At 47.2% G+C, this 14,667-nt stretch overlaps 3 non-coding genes across 3 annotated transcripts; 1 reads left to right on the top strand and 2 right to left on the bottom strand.

The window, feature by feature from the left end:
• Nucleotides 1-4,147: 4,147 nt before the first annotated feature.
• On the bottom strand, nt 4,148-4,220 carry TRNAV-AAC (transfer RNA valine (anticodon AAC)). The gene has a single exon. It is a non-coding gene; the product is annotated as a tRNA-Val (tRNA).
• Nucleotides 4,221-12,883: 8,663 nt separating this feature from the next.
• Nucleotides 12,884-12,954, top strand: TRNAG-CCC (transfer RNA glycine (anticodon CCC)). The gene has a single exon. It is a non-coding gene; the product is annotated as a tRNA-Gly (tRNA).
• A 1,474-nt stretch (nt 12,955-14,428) lies between these two features.
• On the bottom strand, nt 14,429-14,501 carry TRNAV-CAC (transfer RNA valine (anticodon CAC)). The gene has a single exon. It is a non-coding gene; the product is annotated as a tRNA-Val (tRNA).
• Between the last annotated feature and the right edge of the window lie 166 nt (nt 14,502-14,667).

Raw genomic sequence — 14,667 nt, 5'->3', positions numbered from 1 at the left:
CCACTTACCTTCCTTTTGACCTTGGGTCATCTCCAATTTGCTAGGTCAATTTTGCAAGTGTCATATGAAAGAAATAATAAGTATTTCATAAAGCTGTTGTGTAGATTAAATGAGATAATCAAATAACACTGCTGGCACAGAAGGTGGCCGATATTAAGTATGTTCTGGTAGGAAACAATCAAAGATAAGCTGGTACTTCAGTCTTTTGTAACATTTGGATACATTTTTAAGTATGTCAATAAATTTTGTCTTGATGAACGTAACATCTATTCACAAAATAAATGTTTGTTAGAGAATAGAACATTTTAAATGGAATTTATAAAGCTTATGCCCACAAGAGGTTCTTGCTTATAGTAGCTTTGTTCATAATAGTCCCCAAATTGAAACCATTCAAATGTCCATCACGAAGTGAATAGATATAATTGTGACATATTCACTCAAAGGAATACTACTCTTCAATAAAATGAAACAAATTCCTGATACACGGCAACAATAGGGATTAAAACATCACCCTGAGTGATAAAAAGAGTACATACTCTGCGGAGCCACCTATGGGAATTACTCAGTGAGGCCAACTAATCCCTAGTGAAAAGAACTAGATCATTGAGAACCTGGGACAGCGAATGGTAGGGGGATTGACTGCAAAGGGGCACAAGAGGATATTTTGGAATACTGGAGATGGTCTTGAACAGGGTAGTGGTTCCATGGGTACATCCACTTGTTGAAAGTCATCAAACTTGAAATGGATAGATTTCTTAAGAAATTTGACTTTTTTATAATAACGAGAAGAATCATTCCAAACTTTTATAACTTAATTCAATTACACTCATTATGATTATTCCCATTAGAGGGTTCTTTTAGAAATGTATGTCTCTTAAGGTAAACAACTTGATTGAAGTTCAACAGTTTCTTTATTTTTGTGTTTTTTCATTAAATTTATACATTAGTAAATTGAAATACTTTAAAGTTGGAATAAATTCTATAAGAGCTCAATCATAAAGAAGCATATATACATATACATATTCTTCTCTCGGTTGATATACCTAAATGACTCCATTATAATTTACCTACATTAACAGAAGTTCCTTTTGAATTTAAGATGCTTCCAAATAGTACATATTTGTACTTTCTGCATCATTTCAATTTTTTTAAATAACATATAGAGTGTAGGGACTTCCCAAGTGATACTAATGGTAAAAACCCACCTGCTAATGCAAGGGACGCAAGAGATGTGGGGTCTATCCCTGGTTCAGGAAGATTCCCTGGAGGAGGGTATGGCCACCCACTCCATATTCTTACCTGGAATCCTCTAATGGTCAGAGGAGCCTGGCGGGCTACAGTGCATGGGTCCCAGAGAGTCGGGCAGGACTGAAATGACTTAGCATGAACCCACACACTTTTGCTACAACTTAGAATAATGTAAAAATAGATTTGAAGGAAAATGTGCAAAGATGTTACCAGCAGTCCATTCTAGGAGGTGGGACTATGGATGACTGCTTATTTTCTTCTTTAGATATATTTAACATTTTTAATTTAAAAAATGAATGACCCGGAAGTGAAAGAACAGAAGAGCTATGGAAGAGGTATTGGAAAGGTGAGAGGAAAGGATCAAAGGGAGGAGAAACCTAGTTCTTGCAGAAGGTGTGTTTAAGTTGGAGATTCAAGGGGAGCAGCTGTTGGAATAAGAAAGGTGTTTGGGAGGCAAGTGGGTCATGAGGATACTGCAGTTTTATTCGTGTTGCCTGACTCCTGCTGGGTGTTCTGTCAAAGAAACATGCAGGCTTAAATCTCTTGTCAAATATTTTTACCCTATGTATTCCTCTTTGACTAGCACCATATCCTGTGGAGCCAGGCAGGCTCCAGTTCAAATTGCTGCTTTCAGATCCCACTCACTGATTGAGTGACTAGACAAGTATTTAACCTTCCAAGGCTCAGATTTCTCATATGTGAAATGAGGATGATGATATGATAGAAAGTGAGCACACCCATGTAAAACTTGTAGACAGTGCCTTAGCACGTGGCACTTTGCATGTCACCATTGAGTGTAAGCTCTTGCATTTTGGCACAACACTGCATACGTCTGGGTGTGGTTCTCTTTTAAGTTACTGATATCTTTCAGTGGTAGTGGAACTTTCAAGAGAGGGTGAAGGAGTCCTGTCTGACCAGCAGTAACCTCCTGGGCTAGTGGGACCTGCCAATTTACTAGTTCATCTGATCAGCTCATCAAAAGGGGAACAGTAGTCCAATTCCTTGCTTCAAAAATCCCCCCATTAAAAAAAAATTAAGGTTTTACAGAGGAAAACTTTCCTATACATGACACAAGACCCAGAATTTTACGTAACAGATACATACATATGTATATTTATGACTACATAAAAATGTTGTTAAAATACAAGCAATGGACCTTACTGTGCATATATCTGTGTATGTACACCACACACACTGTATCAAGTTACACATGTCCCAAAGAGTCGTCCACTGACCCCTTATCAGGTTCCCATTCCCACTCCCCGACCAATATAACCACTTTCACTCACTGCTTGGCTATTGATCTCCTTATCTCTAAATAAATAGTGATATTGGCACTCAGATTTTCCGGTTTCCCACCCAGACCCTGAAGACCAGCCCGCAAAGGGGAAAGTGAATTTGTGTGTTTCCTTGCCCCCTAGTCATCTCCAAGATAGCCCAGAGGTCTTGCATTCACCTGCAAACCCAGCCCGCCCACCTTGCCCCTCCTCATGGAACCTGCAAAGGAAACTGCCAGAACAAATGCAAGGCCAGCAGCTTTGCGATTTCGGGTGAACCAGATTCCTGGACACCTCAGTAAAGCGTGGGAGCTGCACCAGAGTCAGGCGCTGTGATCTCCCCAACGCAGCGACACCAGCCCGCTCCTCTCTCTTGCAGTTCCTTTCTTCTTTCTGGCTCATTCTCTGTTCTCCCCTTCCCTTGCCCTTCCTCGGATCTATTCGCCCGCTTCACACCTTTCCTTTCCTGTCCTCAAATGACAGCTGAAACCTTACATTGTGTGGATCACAACAAACTGGTCTCTTTCCAGCTGCAGCCACACGCAGCCCATCTACGAAACCGATGCCCAGAAGCGCAAATGGTCGCACGAAGGCGGAGCAAACCAGGCGCCATCAGCTGCCTTCTGGGGCCCCTCGGCTCAAGCTCGGGGCTTCGCTTGGGCTCTGCTATCTGCGGCGGCGAGGACGCTCGGGAGACCTTCTGCCCTCGGAACCACCCGGCTTCCCGACAGGAACGAACAGGCTGAGTGGACGCCATCTCTCAGGTTGTCCGAGGCTCGGAAGTGGGAACGTCACTCTGCAAACACAGGTGGCTCCGCCTAGCTCCCTAGTAAGCTTGCTTTCTGTGGGAGTGAGGAGTAAGTCTCCTCCCGACTTTGTGGCGCGATCGGTTAGCGCGTTCGGCTGTTAACCGAAAAGCTCGTGGTTTGAGCCCACCCAGGGACGTGTCCCACTCTTTCAGAATGTAAATCATGTATAACTGTTTCTAGTCTATGCATCCTCTCCCATGCTCCACTACTATCCTACTCCTCTGTGCCTTGTACACACACACACACACACACACACACACGCAAGGACGTACGTCCAGGTAGTCTGTGATCCTCAGAGAGGATCTCCGGAGGAAAGCGGGTTGACTGGGAATCCTAGTATGCATGAAAGAGTAGGCTCCGCATCATCACCCTGTAAACTCCTTTTACCAGCGAAATTTCCTCCACTGTTTGTAGTACTCTCTATTTAACCTTTTCCATATACGTCTCCAATTAATTTGGTTCTACCTTTTCCCTCAGTTTTGCCTCCACTGTATCATAGAAAAAGCAAGAGAAATCCAGAAAGACATCTATTTCTGTTTCATTGTCTCCGCTAAAGCCTTTGACTGTGTGGATCACAACAAAATACGGAAAATTCTTCAAGAGATGGGAATAGCAGACCACCCTACCTGCCTGCTGAGAAACCTGTATGCAGGTCAAGGAGAGATGAAACCAGTCAGTCCTCAAGGAAATCAACCCTGAATATTCTTTGGGAGGACTGATGGTGAAGCTGAAGCTCCAAGCCTCACTCCACGAGGCAGAACTCTATTTTGTGTTTAAAATATGAATCTAAAAGCCTGGGGGGAAAAGTGAAGTTGTTTCCGCCCGGTTTCGAACCGGGGACCTTTCGCGTGTTAGGCGAACGTGATTACCACTACACTACGGAAACCACACGGCTAGGCCTGTCTGGTGACATATTCAAGAAGTGCATGTTTGAACACACCTGCCCTTCAAAGTTCCAAAGGAAGAGGACTCTGGAAACACCGGCAATCCGACATGTAAGGATCTGCCGGACTTGGAAGACCCTGATTTAGGGTTCCTCGCCTCTCCCGGAGCGAGGTCCCTGTGTGCCATTTTGCAGCCAAGTGCAGAGGTCGCCCCGCTGACTCCCCAGTTCTCAGAAGCCTCAGGGGCGGGGGGAGTAAGGTGCGGCTGAGCCCCAGGTGGCCCCACAGCCGTCAAGGTGGACGCAGCCCTTCCGGCGGGCGGCAGATCCACGCCTTGGAGTCCCTTTCCACGGCGCCAGCGGGTGCCGGGCTCGATGCTTCACATCCCCCTCGGGAAACAGAGGACCCGCCTGACCCGTGCGCTCCTCTCTCGCAGGCCTTTCACAGCAGCGCTTCTCCGGCGCCGCCTGGCACCGGGGATTCCTCAGATTCCTGCCTGCGTGGCTGATGCTAGTCCTCTAGTTTCAGTCCAGACTTGCATCACACTTTCACGTTTAGCAGGAAGGGCCGCGAAGGCTGAGGCTCAGGTCATTTGCTGAATTCGTTTGCCGACCAGGCCCCGCATAAAGCCGCGGAGGAGCCAGGCGCGGTCCACGCAGCTCTGACCATCTTCATTCCAAACTTGAGGTTCTTCTTGAAGGACGGCTTTGTTTGACATTTTACAATGTCTGAAGCGCCTCTTGTTTTCCTTTTATAATTTTGCAGTTCAACAGGTCGTGGAGCGCGGATTTAACAAGAGGTAAAGACTCTTGAGAGTCCCTTGGACTGCAAGGAGATCCAACTAGTCCATTCTGAAGGAGATCAGTCTTGGGTGTTCATTGGAAGGACTGATGCTGAAACTCCAATACTTTGGCCGCCTCATGCGACGAGTTGACTCACTGGAAAATAGTCTGATGCTGGGAAGGATTGGGGGTGGGAGGAGACGGGGACGACAGAGAATGAGATGGCTGGATGGCATCACCGACTCGAGGGACGTGAGTTAGGCTGAACTCCGGGAGCTGGTGATGGACAGGGAGGCCTGGCGTGCTGTGATTCATTGGATCGCGGAGAGTCGGACACGACTGAGCGACTGAAGTGAACTGAACTGAACTCAAAGGCGTTATTTTCAGAAAGCAGCTGTCTTGGAGGGTTTTCGCATTTACCTCACAGCAGGCAGAGTTTCTTTTCGCTGAAAGGTTTTAGTGCAATGTTGTCTGTGTGTCTGTCTCTGGTTTCCTTTAGAAGGAGAGCTTCTCAGTTTTGTGAATGCACGTGCCATTTCTCCAGCAGAGGCTTTCCTCCTTTCCTAATGCGGTGTTGCCTTCGCGTCTGAGGTTCGCGGGCCCAGACCCCGAGAGAGGCGCGGGGCGCATGCGCACCGGCTCCCAGGCCGCGGGGCTCCGGCAGGCTCCGCGTGGACTCCGCGTGCTGTTGAGGGTGCGACAGCTCTGCAGCACCCTCACCAGTGCTGGAGCCTGAGTCCCCAAAGGGGCGGACTTGAAAAAGGGCGTCACTTGAGGTTTCCCCTTGCTTTCCCCCCCTGCAGATACTAGTTTTCACCTCCCACGTCCAGACAGAGGAGCGGATCCATCGTTTTCTGTCGCGTCCGGCTTGCTTACCTCCCACTTGGACGGGGCGAGGGTGCGGCGGTCCTCTCCCCGTCAGGGTGGACACACAGCGGACCCCCGAGGGACCACAGACACATGGCTCCCTGCAGCAGAAATGGTAGGCACAGGGCTTCAGAGCCGGCGAGTGGAGCGCGCTGAGGGGACGGATCCATCCCCTGCTTCTGAAGATGTGACAAAGCGCAACGACGGCCGCCCAACGCCGGGATCAGAGGTTCAGCCTCATCCAAGAACTGGACAAGGTAGGCTCCGCAGGTCGTGTGGGAAGATTGGAATCCGGGGGTGGTGAGAGGTCCTGCTCTCTTTCTGAACTTGTTTCCTTGTGAAGCAGGGGCCACTGGGCTCTCATCCGGTGATGGGCGGGTCCATCTACTCCCTGATCTTGACCTGATTTTGGGGCCTCCCCTGAGAGCAACACGAGGACCAGCTGCTTTTCCTCCTCGATCAGCCTGATCGGCAGAGCCTGATCCTCTTCATCATTGTGTCTTTGGCTGGAAACCGCGATGTAGAGTTGAATTCGTTCCCTTTTGTTCTCTGACTCAAATCAGATTGCCCCGCAGGTGTGCTGGGGTGAGGGAAACCGAAGCGTCTTCACAAGGGATGAACTTCTTGGCTTTCAGAGAGATAATAGGTGTCTCAGGTAGAGACGATGTAGGGCCCAGATGAAAAGGTGAGGGGATATCAGGAGGTAAAAGTATCCTGCAATCCAGCTTTGTCCTGTGCCCTCCTTGGATTCACTGACTGTGGCTTGTTCCAAGGTGACTCAGAGCAGAGAAAGATGGGCTGGTTGTAGGCCCTATGGAGCTTTCCAGTAGTAAGGAACTGTTCCCCAATTTCTTCAGTTCAGTAGCGACCCCAAGGCTGGCAACACGCCAGGCTTTCCTGTATATCACCAAAACCTGGAGTTTGGACAAACTCATGTGCATTGAGTCAGTGATGCCATCCAACTATCTCATCATGAGCCAGCCTCTTCTGTGCTTGCCTTCAATCTTTCCCAGCATCAGGGACTTTTATACTGAGTCAGCTCTTCCCATCAAGTGGCCAAAATATTGGAGCTTCAACTTCAGCATCAGTCCTTCCGATGAATATTCAGGACTGATTTCCTTTAGAATGGACTGGTTGGGTCTCCTTGCAGTCCAAGGGACTCTCAAGAGACTTCTCCAACACCAGTTTAAAAGCATCAATTCTTTGGTACTCAGTTTCCTTTATAGTCCAACTCTCACATCTATACATGACTACTGGAAGAACCATAGCTTTGAGTAGATGGATCTGTGTCAGCAAAGTAATATCTCTGCTTTTTAATATGCTGTCTAGGTGGGTCATAGCTTTTCTTCCAAGGAGCCAGCGTCTTTTAATTTCGTGGCTGTGGTCACCATCTACAGTGATTTTGGAGCCCAAGAAAATAAAGTCTGTCACTGTTTCCATTGTTTCTCCATCTATTTGCCATGAAATGATGGGATCGGATGCCATGCTCTTAGTTTTTTGAATGTTGAATATTAAGCCAGCTGTTTCACTCTCCTCTTTCACTTTCATCAAGAGGCTCTTTACTTCCTCTTTGCTTTCTGCCATAAAGGTGGTGTCATCTGCATATCTGAGGTTATTGATATTTCTTGCAGAAATATTGATTCCAGCTTGTGCTTCATCCAGGCTGGCATTTCACATGATGTACTTTGCATAGAAGATAAACAAGCAGGGTAATAACATACAGTCTTGACATACTCCTTTCCCAGTTTGGAACCAGTCTGGTGTTTCATATCGGATCTAATTGTTGCTTCTTGACCTGCATACAGATTTCTCAGGAGGCAGGTAATGTGGTCTGGTAGTCCCATCTCTTGAAGAATTTCCCACAGTTTGTTGTGATCCACACAGTCAAAGTCTTTGGCATAGTCAATAAAGCAGAAGTAGATGTTTTTCTGGAACTCTCTTGCTTTGACTATGAACCAATGGATGTTGGAAATTTGATCTCTGGTTCCTCTGCCTTTTCTGAATCCAGCTTGCACATCTGGATGTTCTCAGTTCACATACTGTGAAAGCCTCACAGTGAGATTTTTGACCATTACTTTTCCAACATGTGAGATGAGCACAATTGTGCTATAGTTTGAACATTCTTTGGCATTGCCTTTCTTTGGGACTGGAATGAAAACTGACCGTTTCCAGTCATGTTGCCGCTGCTGAGTTTTCCAAATTTATGGGCATATTGAGTGCAGCATTTTAACAGCCAGGCCTCCCTGTCCATCACAAGAGTTTTTTGAATGTTCTTCCCAATGGTCCATGAGTTATAAGTAGTCCAGTCTGTCTGGGGAGATCGCTTACATACAATTGCTTGTCCTGTGTGAGCACCTGGCATTATTCCAGGATCTTTTTAAAACTTTCTTTCCATGGCCTCAGGCACTTTCTTCATAAGGATACCCCGAACATTACTCTGCTGAGTACTTGAGGGAGACCTTTTCACATCCCAGCATTCTCTCTCGCACTCTCTCTCATCACTGGACCTTTCTTCATGTTTCTTTTTTTTATTATTAACTTTTATTTGAGTATAGCTGTTTTCAGTTCAGTTCAGTTCAGTCGCTCAGTCGTGTCTGACTCTTTGCCACCCCATGAATCACAGCACGCCAGGCCTCCCTGTCCATCACCAACTCCCGGAGTTCACTCAAACTCATGTCCATCGAGTTGGTGATGCCATCCAGCCATCTCATTCTCTGTCGTCCCCGTCTCCTCCCACCCCTAATCCCACCCAGCATCAGAGCCTTTTCCAGTGAGTCAAAGTGTCGCATGAGGTGGCCAAAGTATTGGAGTTTCAGCTTTAGCATCAGTTTTACCATGTGTTAATTACAATGTTGGACATTGAATCGGCTATACATATACATATATCCCTCTTTTTTGGATTTCCTTCTTATTTAGGTAACCACAGAGCATCCAGTAATTCCCTATGCCATACGATAGGTTCTCTTTTGTTGTTCATTGTATCAGTTCACCTCAGTTCAGTTGCTCAGTCATGTCCAACTCTTTGCGACCCCATGAAACGTAACAAGCCAGGCCTCCCTGTCCATCACCAACTGCCAGAGTCCACCCAAACCAATGTCCATTGAGTCAGTGATGTCATCCAACCATCTCATCATCTATCATTCCCTTCTCCTGCCCTCAATCTTTCCCAGCATCAGGATGTTTTCAAATGAGTCAGCTCTTTGCATCAGGTGGCCAAAATATTAGAGTTTCAGCTTCAACATCAATCGTTCCAAATAACAGCCAGGACTGATCTTCTTTAGGGTGGACTGGTTGGATTTCCTTGCAGTCCAAGGGACTCTCAAGAGTCTTCTCCAACACCACAGTTCAAAAGCATCAATTCTTTGGCACTCAGCTTTCTTTATAGTCCAATTCTCACATCCATATATGACCACTGGAAAAACCATAGCCTTGACGAGCCGGACCTTTGTTGGCAAAGTAATTTCTCTGCTTTTTAATATACTGTCTAGGTTGGTCATAACTTTACTTCCAAGGAGTAAGCATCTTTTAATTTCATGGCTGCTGTCACCAGCTGCGGTGATGTTGGAGCCCAGAAACATAAAGTCAGCCACTATTTCCACTGTTTCCCCATGTATTTGCCATGAAGTGATGGGATCGGATGCCCTGATCTTAGTTTTCTGAATGTTGAGCTTGAAGCCAACTTTTTCACTCTCCTCTTTCACCTTCATCTAGAGGCTCTTTAGTTCTTATTCACTTTCTGCCATAAGGGTGGTGTCATACATAGCATCTATAGGGTATATAGGTAAATCCTAATTTCCCAATTGCCCCAACTCCCCTTTCAACATTGATATCCATACCTTTGCTCTCTACTTTTGCTTTGCAAATAAGAATCCCTGGATCTTCATTGTGTGAACTCTAGCTGCCTTGCTCTCCACCAACACTCAGCTTCTGGAGTCCAATGGATTGACCTGAAATCCTCCTCTCGGTGCCCAGCCTGGGAACTCACTGAAAGCAGGAAGCTGGGCCCATGGCAAGACTCATCTTGTTTGTTTCTCACCTCTCAGGGCTTGCTATCCTTTGCTGCCTGATTTCCAGTGTCTTAGAAGCTAGTATTTCATGTTTTTTGTCTTTTTGTTCCTTTGAGAGTGGGCCAAAGGGGGAGAGTGAGGTAGGAAGGAGGGTTAATCTGATTTCTGTCACTGCACCTTTGCTAGAAACTGAAGGCATCTCTTTATGTTCTTAGTTTCCCCTAAATAGATGTGCTAATTTATAATCCAATGGATTTTGCAGACTCAAGGAAAGAGTCTTTTTCTTTGTGGTCTTGCCATCACAAGAAATTGTTAACACATGTCTGTTACTCTAACAAAGTAATTAGTGCCCTACTGACTCAACTTAGCCCAAGATACCCTGAAAAGACAATGTGTAGATTTCTCAGAGATTGCACATATTCAGCAGCTAAACTTCCAAGCTGGTTGGAAAGTATTCTAATAATTGTAACTGTTTTCAGTGGTGACCAAGTCATGGAGTCCAGAGAAGACCAGCCAGAATGACTCTGGAGAGCCTCTTGCAGAGCAGCTTACGGATAACAGGAGATAAAAAAGAAAAGCTCACTGGTCCCAGACATTTATCCTCTTCCCTTCCCTTGATGAGTTGCATTTTGGCTTTGGTTGGATGTACACAGTCTAATGACGGGTCTCCCTCCAGTATACGGGTGCATTTGCAAGCCCGAGACTGTCTCCATTTGATATCTCGACAGTACGTGGCTTCATCTGCAAAAATTATCTCATTTGAGACAAATTGGTGCAAGCTACAGAATCCTGCATGGAGAATATATCTTGTGCCAACCTGGATCCTTAGAGTTATAGGTTCACCTTCCACTCAAGAGCTCTTTGGATTTTCCGTACTCCATCGAGGAAGTCTCTGGGTTCTAGGACATTTCTCTCTGCCCCTCTCTCTCCCTCTTGGAGTGTGTGCCCTTTGGTCTCTCTCTGTCCCTTATACTCTAGGCTGCTGTGGCTCTTACCCACTTTCTGTCCTCCTCATCAGTTTTCCGCAACTGTGCATTAGGAGCCCTTCAGTCAGCAAGCACTTACGAGGTGCTCACCAGGTACCAGGCCCTTCTCCAGGAAAACCGCTGTATCAGGAGCAAAATCAAGGTCCCAGTCCTTGGTGCATTCACACCAGGAGGCATCAAAAATAAGAATCTGACACACACACAGATACAAATAAAAATCACAGCAGGAGAACAACCTGCCATGTTCTCAGGTTCATCTGCCTGCCAGCACCTAAGGAGCCCAACAGAGAGTAAAAAAAGAATTACATAGCACATGGAAAAATGGTGACTTGAGATCTAGAAGGCAGGTAACTAAGAATCAGGAATTTTTTTTTTTTTTTTAAATAAAAGAGTCCCTCAGGTAAGCAACAGGCCCTTACTCAACTTAGAGAGTCCATGTGTTGTACTCTTCTTCAAGTGACATTATGGCTACATTCAGGAACATCTCCTAAAGGTACCCACACATTCTCTTAAGCTGTTAAGCTATAGGCCCTCTCTCTATAATCTATAAAAATATGGGCAGCATTATTTCTACCTTAATTAGAAATTATCCAGGCAATGATTATACATTAATTCAACCAATTTAATATGAGTCAAAGAACTTAAAGTTAATGATAGATCTTAAAATTGCAATTTGAGCTGAATCATGGCTGATAAATGCTGAATAGAATCACATATTATGTGATACCTAAAAACACTGACCCCAAATTGAAAGGGGAATAATTAAGTCACTATGATTTCGAGACTCAAAAGACTTAATCCTGATTTAAAAGATATTATATGGTATATTTAATTTCCTGGGATACCTAATTTTAAATTTTATAAATAACAGTAAATCTGAAAGTCACCATGAGGTAGTTTTTGACCAAATTTTAAAGCAGTGTGGTGCATACCAAGAGTCATCTCTGGGAGCATGAAAAGACAAATATTTTCTATGTAATTACACATCAATTATTAGAATTCTCAGGAGTGTAAAAGTATTTGAGTGTCATCCTTATTATCAACTTGAATTTTATTCTTGTTTGTAGCATGGAGAACACTAATTTATCTAAAGCTAAACCTTTTTTTATATTCCTGAGTTACAGTTCAGCAAAACAAAGGGGAAAAAAAGAAAAACCCACATGGCTGCTATTCACCGAGATGGAAAAAAGGTGGTTCAGAACTCCGCTTTAGAGAGAGGCAGAATGAACTATGTGTGGGAAAGCAGGGTGCCTCTCTGTTTGAATTCAGACTGGACCTGGGACAGGGTCAGGGCCAGAACACAAGAGGAAGCATTATTGTCATAGGGCAGCCACCCAACCGACAGCACCCACACAGCAGTTCTGGGAAGCTTTTGAGAATGTTCCCCTCCCTTTGCAGCATTTCCCATCTGGTTCTCTCATCCTCCAACCACAGGCAAGGAGTCTTCAGCTCTGTGTCCTGACAGAACACTTGATGCTCCCTGCAGGGCACAGGGAGCCAGGCCAGAGCCAAGGGGGTAGCTGTACTGCCTCGATGGGTTTCTAGCAAAGGAGCATGGAAATCCCAAGGACAGAGGAGCCTGGTGGGCTAGAGTCCAAGGGGTCGCAAAGAGTTGGACAAGACTGAGCCAGTGAGCACGAGCACCAGGCGGTTCCCCCACTCAGACGGATGCAAAGCACACCTGACTGCCCGCCAAAGCAACCCGCAGGAGGCCAGAGGGCAGCCAGTGCCGCGGAGGGCGGAGGGCGAAAGCCTAGACCGTCCTGCAAGCACAGGGCATGAGCGGCCTGCACTTGAGAAAGAGTTGAATAAAACTCCATCTAGGCTGAGCGACTTCACTTTCACTTTTCACTTTCACACATTGGAGAAGGAAATGGCAACCCACTCCAGTGTTCTTGCCTGGAGAATCCCGGGGACGGGAGAGCCTGGTGGGCTTCAGTCTATGGGGTCACACAGAGTCGGACACGACTGAATTAACTTAGCATCAGCAGTAGGCTATCCGTGCGATACGTCCCGAGTAGCGGCATTGGTGGTTCAGTGGTAGAATTCTCGCCTCCCACGCGGGAGACCCGGGTTCGATTCCCGGCCAATGCATTATGGTCTTGTTTGTTTTGGGCTTCGCTGGCGGCTCAGACGGTAAACAATCGGCCTGCAATACAGGAGACCTGGGCTGGGACGATCCCCTGGAGAAGGAAATGGCAACCCACTCCAGTATTCTTGCCTGCAGTAATGCCACGGACAGAGGAATGCTACCGTCCCAGGGGTGGCAGAAAGCCCCAAAGGACTGAGCGACGAACACTCACGTCCCTTCTCTACATCCTAGAGAGAACGGGCTTCAGGTTCCTCAAGGGCCAAGAGGGCCCCCTTCCGGACGGTAAAGCTGTTCCCTGGCCTTGGAAGACAGGTCCCACAGAAGTTAGCTTTGAGAGGGACGCCAAAGGAAAGGAACAGTCCCGAGATATCGGCACGTTACTATCAAGTGATGTCATAACTCTTACTTAAAAAAGACTGTGATGTTAACTGGGCACTTAGGTACAGAATATACGATGTTCGTATGCTTGCAAACTTGTAGTATCTTACAAAAGCTTTTTGGATTTTCATGAATTTTGGGAACTGAAGCCTCACATTCTCTTTGAATAGAAACTCTGTCAAGTAAGACTCAGGGTTGACCATGCCAGGAGAAAAGAGTGGAGGCCAGAGCTGGCCAGCCCAGGCTGCTGATGGCATCTCAGCTCCAACAGTCAACCTGAGGTCCAGGAGCCTGAGGCCCGGTCTCAGCAGCATTTAGAAACTCTGTGCAGAAATGTTCTGCGCTGGACCTTTAAGCAAAATGCAGTTCCGATCTGGGCAGGAAGGCAGACACTTGTGTGAGTGTAGACGGTGGAAGAAAGAAGCTTTCCCTGACCAGGACTCGAACCCGGATCGCAGCGGTGAAATCGCCGAATCCTAGCCACCAGACCACCAGGGAGATGTAGACAAAGCAGTTATTTAGCTTCTCCAGGTGAAAGGCGGGGCTTCCCTGGTGGCTCAGAGTTTAAAGCGTCTGCCCCCAATGCGGGAGAGCCGGGTTCGATCCCTGGGTCGGGAAGATCCCCTGGAGAAGGAAACGGTAACCCACTCCAGTATTCTTGCCTGGAGAATCCCGTGGACGGAGAAGCCTGGTAGGCTACAGTCCACGGGGTCGCATAGAGTCGGACACGACTGAGCGACGGAACGGAACGGTGAAAGGTGAGTGTTAGATGACCCTTCAGAAAGTCAGAAAGCTGGACCCTTCAGAAAATCAGAAAGCTGGAAAGGCACTGTCGCAGCGGCCCAGGGCGGACTGGGTCCCTCCTCGGTTTTCTTGGGAGTCAGGCTCGGTGATGAGTGGCGGGTGATGAGCGGATGCGTCCACCTCCAGATCTCTGCCCTGGCTCCGGGGCCTCTCCGAGCGCGGAATAGATAGACTTCCCGGGGGCCGGCAACTCTTGCTACAGCTGCGTCCCCTGCCTCACCCCGTGCCTTTCGCGCCTGTTGGTTTTGCCAGTGAGAACGCACATCTCAGGGAGGAAAAAAGGAGGAGGCAGCGTGTTTCCGCCCGGTTTCGAACCGGGGACCTTTCGCGTGTGAGGCGAACGTGATAACCACTACACTACGGAAACGGGACACGCTCTGCTCCCTGAGCACCGTCTCCGTGAAGTGCCGCCGTCCCGCCACCAGTAACCGCAGCACCGACGCTTAACACTCAGCGAGGAATCTGGATCCCAGGCGCTCTCAGGCACGGAGACGGCGGCTCCCGAGGGCCCTGCTTTAGGGGTCCTCCTCTCC

This window comes from Moschus berezovskii, chromosome 4 (assembly GCF_049115385.1).
Source record: "Moschus berezovskii isolate FMDL1 chromosome 4, NW_MosBer_1.0, whole genome shotgun sequence".
NCBI lineage: Eukaryota > Metazoa > Chordata > Mammalia > Artiodactyla > Moschidae > Moschus > Moschus berezovskii.
Note: the sequence above shows the minus strand (reverse complement) of the source record. Positions and strands in the feature narration are given on the sequence as shown.